This window comes from Bidens hawaiensis, unplaced genomic scaffold (genome assembly GCF_021521415.1).
Source record: "Bidens hawaiensis isolate Kalapana, Puna unplaced genomic scaffold, B.hawaiensis_p1.1 tig00001685_1, whole genome shotgun sequence".
NCBI lineage: Eukaryota > Viridiplantae > Streptophyta > Magnoliopsida > Asterales > Asteraceae > Bidens > Bidens hawaiensis.
This window is the reverse complement of record NW_027491095.1, coordinates 2,808,222-2,818,433: the sequence shown is the minus strand read 5'-3', so window position 1 is coordinate 2,818,433 and position 10,212 is coordinate 2,808,222. Positions and strand designations below refer to the sequence as shown.

The following is a 10,212-nucleotide window of genomic DNA, read 5'->3' as shown; positions in this document are numbered from 1 at the left end:
GATATATAATTATGCATTACGTCTTTATAATTACGCAACATAAATACCAAACAATGCACAATTATGTATATACTTATCTAATCATGTTATATGTATAAATTGGGCTCAAATCTTTATAGCAGTAAAATATAATGGAATTTAAGGTGTTAAAAAATTTAAAACATCAAAAACGCGTCTCTTTGATAGATTGGTGTTCTTTTAATCTCATGTAATTTGGTTGTTGTTTTGTTGTAGTTCTGTGCGGTGGTCTGCCGTGTTTTTTAATATAGTAACAGTTCAAAAAACAAAAAAAAAACATAAAACTTAACTGAACTACTTTGTGTATTTTTAAATGAACAAAATTTAAGAGTGTTTTAAACTTCTTGGATAATATATTATAATCTGTATAATAGAAAACTTTCTTAGTTTTTGTTATTCATAAACATAAGTTGTTTAAAAGTATACATGTGACAGTTTGGCCGAGTGGTCTAAGGCGCCAGATTTAGGCTCTGGTCCGAAAGGGCGTGGGTTCAAATCCCACAGCTGTCAAAGTTTTTATTGATTTTGATCAACACAAAATTTGCTCTTTACCTTTTCTGCCTGTGCATTTTTTTTTGGAACGTTTTCTTCTGCATATACATTTTTCTGCCTATACTTTGTTGTTTGTGAGTGATGATAACTGTTTGATTCACATGTGAAATAAACTAAACAAACTCCTAAAAAAAGCTAGGTATTGGATACACGGGTTTTCCATGGGTGCCGACAGCTACAGCTCCTAGCCGTAAGTGGTTTCAGTTACAATGCATATTACAAGAACTGAGACCCGTGTTAAAATGTCTCTTATTATTGGTCAATTCAATATTTGGTTGTTACTATAAAAGTTTTTATATCTGTGTCGTTTATTTCTGCGAGTTATTACTGCAAGGACTTTCGATTGCTAAGAAACCAGTGGGTTTGAGGATATTGGAGCTTAGGAGTTTTATAGCCTGAAGGATTGAAGGCACATCCCATTTGGGTTATGTTCAGATTTAATAAAATACGATTGTGTAGTTCATTTGTGGTATTCAAGATATTTTAGTTCTGTATTCTCGTTCCTTGATCTCGATTGTTTCAGTACTGTTCTTGTGAGTTGCGGTTGGGTAATCAAGTTCTGTTCTTGTGAGTTGCGGTTGGGTAATCAATGGCGTAATTCTCGTCTCTGATTTGTTTTCTGATTGAAGACCCACCAGGCCGTCAACAATGTGCAGCACAGTGTATCTTAAAAAATTTTAAAAACTAAGGATTGTAGGACTTTACCCTCGAAAGGGAGTCCTTCCAGAAATTCTCGATGGCTAAGGGAGACCCAAAGCCAAGGAGGGGGTTTGGAAATAGTTTTCAACCAGCAATTGACGCGCCTCGTTTATTACCTCATTAGCTGCGTCATTGCCCCAAGCGCAAAGATGCTTTCAACATCCCCCCAACCCATCCTTTTATGCACCACTGTCTCTTCTTCTTTTCATACACTCCCCGATGTGGGAATTAACTTATGGTTCATGAAAAATATCCTAGCTTGATGCAAATATTCAAAGTTAGCCGAATTGAGTTGTGACAAGGTTGCGGTCTAACAGTGACAACTGTTTGAAGGCTTCTTAATTGGTATACCGCAACGGTGGTGGTATGTTTGAGCCGTGACATGGCTTTGGCCGGGTCCTTGTAATTAGTTGGGCTGAACCAAAGTTGGACTTCCATCCATGATAGGGGCAGTTGATACTTGGTGAGCCATCAGTGCCATCGTAAAGCAACACCTTCGAAATGGAATGAAGCTCGTTGAACCCGTTGGTATGGGTCAATGTTTTTTAACTCAAGGTACTGTTCGGCTTGATAAACCCAACCGGAGGGGTTGCCACTGTTGAATTTAGGAAAGTTATAAACAAACATAAACCGAAATTTGTGACCTGAGTGAAAACATTCATGAGCCCGTCACTACTTATCCGTATGCTAATTGTAGCTCTCTTGTCACGATTTCTTACTAAATCATATTTTTCTCCGAGTTTCTAACGAATAGATTCTGCTAAGTAATTTCAAAGTCTCAGTTTGAATCCCTGATTTTTTGTTTGCTAAAGGAACCGTATTTGTTGAATTTTAGTTCTCCGGTTAGAGATGAACAAACACTAGCTATTTACCGGATCAGAATATAGTTTGCCATTACAATGCAATGATGATTAATGTACTTGACACTTCGGATTATGTATTCTCAATGGTTTTCAGCTTAATTATTTTGCATTATGAGATATATTGAGCCATTAGTCGTTTTATGATCTTTTGATATTTTGGGACGTGAGTTGTAAATGTGGAACATGATCCTCTTACTATCAAAGCAAATCAAACTATGTTAACAATTTCTATTCTTAATTTATTTAATAAAGAAAAACCAACTAAAATAATCAAAAAATAATATTTGTGGCGTCAAACTTCTCTTTTATAGTTAAGTTTGGTAAAGAATGATTTGTATTATTGTATGTACTAATGTTGTACAATAGCAGATATATATAGAGAATAGAAAACCCTAATTAGGGCCGGCTAATGTTAATTAGGGCCGGGCCACTATACTAAACATATTGACTAATATTCCCCCTCAAGCTAAGGCCGAGGAACGACCCTTAGCTTGGACTTCAAGAAGAGAAATCGTTCAGATGAGAGCGGTTTTGTGAAGACATCGGCAATCTGAGCAACCTTTTCTCTTACAAAGTGAAAGTCAACCTCTATGTGCTTTGTCCGCGCATGAAAGACCGGATTAGATGATAAGTAAGTAGCCCCTAGGTTGTCACACCATAAGTTTGTGGCTGAGCGAATCGGAACATGGAGTTCACGGAGAAGTGTTTCAAGCCAGGTCACTTCCGCTACTGTATCAGCGAGTGCCTTATATTCTGATTCTGTAGATGAACGAGAGACTGTCTTTTGTTTTCGTGCAGACCATGAGACGAGGTTCAATCCAAGATAGATAGCATACCCTCCCGTGGATCGACGGTCAACAGGGCATCCAGCCCAGTCTGCATCAGAGAAGGCACTCAAGGCATTGAAAGTCGTGTCCGTATATGCATGAAGCACACAAGAGGAGGATTTTGAGAGTAACAACCCATGATCGGCGGTTCCTTGGAGGTAGCGTAGAATACGCTTAACAGCAGACCAGTGATTCACGGTTGGAGACTGCATGAATTGGCAAACCTTATTGACAGCAAAGGTGATATCTGGTCTGGAGAGAGTGACGTATTGAAGGGCACCCACCATTTGGCGATATTTTACTGGATCGTCAAATGGTTCACTGTCACCAAGAGATAATGGGGCACTAGTAGTGCATGGTGATGGGACCGGTTTGGCCCGCGAGAGGTTGGCACGAGCAAGTAAGTCGTTGATATACTTCTTTTATGAGAGAACGATGTCTGCGCTGTACCGGGCGACCTCAATACCAAGGAAGTAAGACAAAGATCCCATGTCCTGGATGGCAAAGGTGTGACTGAGGCTGTTAACAACCTGATCAATAGCCTTGTTGTTGTTACTTGTCAAGACGATGTCGTCAACATAAATAAGCATATACATCACTGTCCCATTAGCCGAATAGATGAATAAAGAGGGGTCAGTTTTAGACCCCCGAAAATCGAGAGACACAAGGGCTGCTGACAGGCACTGAAACCAGGCTCTCGGTGCCTGCTTCAATCCGTATAGGGATTTGTGGAGCAAGCAGACATGATTCGGTCTATGAGGATCAACAAATCCTTGTGGCTGTTGTAGATAAACTGTTTCTTTTAAGTCGCCATGCAAGAAGGCATTTTGAACATCCAGCTGGCGTAGAGACCATTGTTTTGAAACAGCAATGGAAAGAACTACTCGAATAGTGGTGGCTTTAACCACTGGACTAAAGGTCTCTGTGTAATCAATACCTTGTTGTTGGAGAAACCCTTTAGCAACAAGACGCGCTTTATAACGCTGAATGGCCCCATGTTGATCACGTTTAATTTTATAGACCCATTTGCAATCAACCACATTTGTGTTTGGTACCCGTGGAACTAATGTCCAAGTTCCGTTTCGTAAGAGCGCCGAGTATTCATCGGCCATAGCCCTACGCCAGTGAGGGTCCGCGTTGGCAGTGGTAAAGGAGGTCGGTTCAGACTTAGCGAGAGGTGTGGAGGTATGAAAGGATGCGGGTTTGAAGGATTTGGTTTGTTTAGGATTTTGGCGAAGGTTAGGTGGGCGTTGATGAGGATGTGGTGTTTGGGAGGGATTTGTGGTTTGAGTGGGAGGTGTGGTGGGATTGGGAGCAACATTTTTGGTGAACTGGTCAAAAGCGGAGGAGGGTGGGGCGTCGGTGGTTCGGCGAGAATAGGTGTGAGTTGGAATTTCGGTGTGAGGTGTTTGCGAGTTTGTGTTGGTTGGTAATGAGGTAGGTGAGGAAGAAGGTTGCTGAGTAGGAGGAGTTTGTGGAATAAGTGGTTCAGGTATAGAAGATGAGGGTGTGGAAGGTATAGGATCGGATGTGGGATTGGGCACTGGTGGGTTAGATGTAGCAATAGTGGGTGGTGTAGGATAAGATGAGACATAAGGGTTAGATGTATGAGCAGTAGGTGGTGTAGGAGAAGAGGGTGTAGTTTCGGTGCTAGAGAATGGAAAAAGGAACTCGTTAAATCGAACGTGACGAGCAATGTAGATACGTTCAGAAACCGGATCAAAACACCGATATCCATGATGAGAGGTGCAATACCCGAGGAAGATACACGAAGTGGATCGAAGATCCATTTTGTGTGGATTATAAGGGCGAAGATATGGGTAGCATTGGCACCCAAAAATTCTGAGGAAGGAGAAATCGGGTTTATGATGAAAGAGATGCTCGAACGGGGAGGTAGTGGAGTTGGTACGAGATGGCATGCGGTTGATTAAGTAGACCGCGGTTTCAAAGGCGTAATGCCAAAAACGTTGTGGAACATGGGCTTGAGCCATTAATGTTAGGTCGGTTTCCACAACATGACGGTGACGACGTTCAAACACACCGTTTTGTTCACTGGTGTGAGGACAAGAGAGTCGGTGTATAATGCCAAGAGAGGCAAAGAAGGGTGAGAGACTTCGGAATTCTCCTCCCCAATCGGTTTGGACTGATTTGATTTTAGTCGAAAATTGTCGTTCGGCCATGGTAACAAAATGTTTAAATATGTCAAAGACATCTGATTTACGTTTTAAAGGAAACAACCACATGAATTTTGAAAAATGATCAACACACAAAAGAAAGTAAGTATGTCCATCAAAGGAGGTGACCGATGCGGGCCCCCACACATCACAAAAGAGTAAATCCAGAACATGACTACTTTCATAATCAGAAGATGGTAAATGAAGTTTCGATGATTTGCCAATAGAACAAGAATTACAACGAAAATCAAAGTCTTTGCTAGAAATAGGTAAACAATATTTAGAAAGCATAGTCTGAAAAAGCTGGGAGTGTGGATGTCCCAGTCATTGATGCCATGTGGTTGTTGAAGCTCGAGTGGTTGAAAAAGCAACTTTTGGAATTGGTTGATTGACTGGAAGGTTGATTTTGTAAAGGCCACCGTCACTTGGACCCGTGAGGAGGGTAATGCGTGTAGACCTGTCCTTCACAACAAAAAAAGTAGAGTGAAATTCAAAGAAAACGTGATTATCGTGACAGAATTTTTGAACAGACAGAAGGTGTTTCTTGATTTCGGGAACATGAAGAACATTTTTAAGGTAAAAGGTTTTGTTAGGTGAGTGAATTTTTGAGGAACCAATGTGTAGTATAGGAAGAGCTTTACCATTACCAACATGCAGATTGTCCTCATCGTAGTAAGGCTCGGTGGAGTCAAAGCCCGACATGTCTGGAGCAACGTGACTGTTTGAGCCGGTGTCTGGAAGCCAAGAAGTGGATGCTTGAGAGCGATAATCAGCATAGTTGGCAGACGGCTGACGTGTCTGAATGGTAGACGGGTTCCGATTTGGGCATTGAGAAGGCAGGTGACCGATTTCGCACCTGTTACAAGAACCATATACCATGTTCTAATTAGAAGCCCAACTGAACTGACCCGGGTTTCGATTGTCTCCCTGGTTACGGTTGTAGTTGTTGTTGTTGCGACCTCCACGGCCACGATAACCACCTCTACCTCGAGTGTTATTATTCGGACCAGCCCTGTTTGTGTAAAAGGCTTGAGAAGGCGAGGGTGGAGGTGCGCCAGAGGTAGGTTGTAACTATAAACCAAGACGAGCAACAAGTTGTTGGAGAGCCTGAACCGTATCATTAGGGACCAAGGGAGAACCGGCTGCTGTAGTAGTCGTGTATGCCTGGGCCGATGGCATCTCCGGAACTGGTTTCTTGATCATAAAATCATAATCCGCAAGAAGAGCATGGAGTTCAGAAAAGACAGCTTGGAAATCTCTGGTGAGAAGACCTTGTTTAACAGGATTGTATTCTTCACGAAGACCACCAATAACCAACATCACAATCTCTTTTTCAGTCATAGGTGCACCGATGTTAGCGAGGGCATTCGCATATTCTTGAGCCCTCGCAAGATAGGCAGGAGCAGTTTCGTCTCCTTTCATTTGTATCTTCAACAATTGTGTTTTGAGGGTAAATTCCCTTGAAGCAGTGTGAGGGGCATAAGCACGTTGAAGAGAAAGCCATAAATCACGTGATGTAGTACCTTGAACGTGTTGGAAAGATGCCTTAGAGATGGTGGACATAATCAGCATACGAACGTGTGCATCATTGGCTTGCCAGACGGTGTAGTTCGGATTGGGTGTAATGACAGCAGAAGGAGCAGCACTTTCTTTACCAGAAGAAGACTGTTGAGTTGTAATTGTTGATGGGGGACAAGGGATGCTACCATCAGCATATCCGATGAGGCCGTTTGTAATAAGAAAGGGTTCAACCATAGCTTTCCAATAGCCATAATTTGTAAGGGATAAAGTAAACCCAAACTTGTGGGAATTATGGGCTGTTTTGTCGGTTGTGGAGAAAGGAGTCAGATCTGTCATAGTTGTGATAAAGGCAGAAACAGAATCTGTTTAGGGTTTGCTGTCGGTAGAAAAACAGATCTGTGGATCTGTGAGGAAGGATATCGGCAGGAAAAAAAAAGGAAGTGGCTTTGATACCAAGTTAAGTTTGGTAAAGAATGATTTGTATTATTGTATGTACTAATGTTGTACAATAGCATATATATAGAGAGAATACAAAACCCTAATTAGGGCCGGCTAATGTTAATTAGGGTCGGGCCACTATACTAAACATATTGACTAATATTTATACTTATTAGATAATTTCATCAATAAATATTCTGTGTTATTGATGATACTCGATAAAAAATATGAGACGTGAAAGCAGTTTCGCGTACAATAAGACAAGCAAACGTTTCATATAGTGACCCCAGATAAAGAAGTTCTAGTTTCGTCACCAAGTATTTAAGCAGAGCCACAACTACCCAACCTGCTATTAATATTTTTGTGTGTAGCAATCCTTTTTTTCAGCCATTTTCTTCTTTAGTTTGGCAAACATAAAAGGGGCCAACGTTATAAATAAAAGATTTTATATCTTTTATGGGTTTTATCGGTACCATGCATCTAAACATTTTTAAAGGGTGAATTGCCATTTTAAAGGCCTTTTATACATTTGTGGCATAATCATAAACACAAAAAGTTAAAAGCTGATGAATTGGACCTTTTATAGTGTAATGCCGTAATAAAGGCCGTTTATACATTTGTGGATTAGTGGGCTTTTCTGATGGGTTTTTTGAGTCAATCAAAGGCCTTTTGTGTCTTTGTGTGCTTAGTTTATGTATTCTACTATTCTATTCTGTCAATAACCGTATCCATTAAAGGACCGAGTATCAACTATCAACTATTAACTATCAAATTATGTCGGCATGTATGTTGCTATAATGCTAGCTATGTTTTGGAGGACAGCGTAATTTAATCAACTCATTCATGCGTTACATGAATCTTTTATTTTAAATTTTAATAAAAGTATATTGACATATATATATATATATATAGAATGTTTTACTATTACATAAAGATTTTTTTATTTATTTTTGAATAGCACTATTACATAAAGATTTTAGAATAGCACTATTACATCAATCTTGCAATCTTCTTTTAATAGATGGTAAAATTATTTTATTCTCATTACAATATTTGGTATTCCTCTTATTGCATGCATCTAATGAAAAATTTTAGACCAGCCCATTAACTACACTTACAAGAAATGGCAAACCAAATTAACTGGAATGGGCGTTTTACCGGTTTGGTTTTTTAATATATTTATGGTTTGGTTTTGCTGGTGTGATGGTTTGAACTGATCTTATAATATTTATGTGTAACTAATATTTCAAGAACTTACAAAAAATAGTATAAATGTTAAATGGCTGGTTCAGTTTGCATAATAGGTTCCAAGTTTCAACTATGATCGAATTGTTGTACAATCAAATGAAGAATAACATCGTTTAGATCTCAAACCGACCAATTCACTTTAGTTTTAATGGTTCATATTAGAATGCCTGCTAAACAGGACCCAACCCAAAATATGAGATTCTACAGCAACCTGCTTAATATTAAAAAAATCAATAATATTAACCTAGGTTATTATATATCATAGTTATTACTATTACCTGATTCTCCATTTATGATTAAGTTTGTTTGTTAGTTCTATTTTAATTCGATTTCGAATGTTATGATAGTTATTGATGTTTTGTCATTGTCGTTTGTTGGCTAGGTTAATCATCAATTAGTTTGATACTTTTATCATTTTTTTTTTCATTAAACTCACATAATTTCTCTATAAAAAATCTGTTTTCACTTTTTCCATTATTCAATACACATTCATATCAACTATTTCAAACAATAAAGGAAAGTTGAGTGTTCAATTGATCTTATGTCTGCCGTGTACAAAACTATAAAAAAAACAATACTAAAAGCACTTTATTCACAACCCATCTAGTATGTGTTGTGTGGCGTGTGGATGGGTGTGTATGTATTGCGTGTGCATGTGTTGTGTGTGTGAGGGAAGAAACATGTAAAAGATCAACACATGCCTTGTCAAATAAGTTGCATTTTTATCAATCCTATAGTAATATGTGACAAGTTTAAACCCATATGATTTTATTCAATAAATATGTGTTAGTTCTTGAATGGGTTTATATGATTATATCCATTTTGTGTCTATATCATAAAATTTTCAGGTCATCTTTTAGAATATTCTTTTTGATTATTAACTTAATAATTATAAATAGATAATTATAAATATAGACTAGACAAGTACCCGCGCAATGCAACGAGAAACATAGACTTTGTAATCACGTATCAAGTTTATGGGTGTTCATTGTTTGGTTTGAAACCATAAAACCATTCAAACCGATCATTGGTTTGATTTCACGGTTGTTTTTTTATTTAGCTTTTGGCCAGTCGTTTTCAATTTTCAATGGTTCGGTTTTCGACGACAAAAAAACATTACAAATAGTTTAGTTCACGGTTTAACTTGAAAGCCATCAAAACCATACCGCAAACACCCCTAAGCAAAATGTTATTTTTTTCATTGAAAAAAACTATAACAATACCATACTCAAATTAAAGAGAAAAATATGCTCATTTTATGATACAATTTAAAAAATATAATAAAGTATAAAAAAGTTATTAACGTTTAAAAATCATGTGAAGAGTTGGGTTAAAATTGAAAATATAAGTAAAATATGAATAAAGGTAAAACATAATAATTTTACTATACATTCAATTAACAAAAGTTGATTATAACTGGGGAAAGGAAATTGTAATTATTTTAAAACAATTTAAAAAACGCGTAAGTTTTAATGTTAAAATAACTTTTTGTCCTTGTTAAAAGTTGGACTTAATGCCTTATTACTTATAAATTTTTTAATACAGATGTTTTAATTTACCCTTAAGTGATGAATTATATACAATGGTATAGATAGTTGTAGTAGAAAATGGAAAATAATTTATTGATAAAAGTGGAAAAGGAAAAGGGGTTGATTCACTTGATTGATAAAGAGAGGAGACTTTGTCATCAGGCACTGAAACCTACCGTTATTTATTGCATATAACAATACAGCCCCTGATGTTCTTTGATATAGCAAATACCGCCCTCTTTATGTACAAATTGCATCAAAGTTACATAAAATAATTTTTATCGCGTTTCAAGGATAATATGAGATAATATGTCTGTGTTTGATCAGTAATATGTTAAACAAC

The 10,212-nt window shown here is 37.8% G+C and overlaps 2 non-coding genes across 2 annotated transcripts; one reads left to right on the top strand and one right to left on the bottom strand.

Annotated features, from left to right (window-relative positions):
* Positions 1-448: 448 nt before the first annotated feature.
* TRNAL-UAG (transfer RNA leucine (anticodon UAG)) lies at positions 449-528 on the top strand. Its single transcript has one exon. It is a non-coding gene; the product is annotated as a tRNA-Leu (tRNA).
* Positions 529-1,267: 739 nt separating this feature from the next.
* On the bottom strand, positions 1,268-1,420 carry LOC143593709 (U4 spliceosomal RNA). Its single transcript, XR_013146165.1, has one exon. It is a non-coding gene; the product is annotated as a U4 spliceosomal RNA (small nuclear RNA).
* Between the last annotated feature and the right edge of the window lie 8,792 nt (positions 1,421-10,212).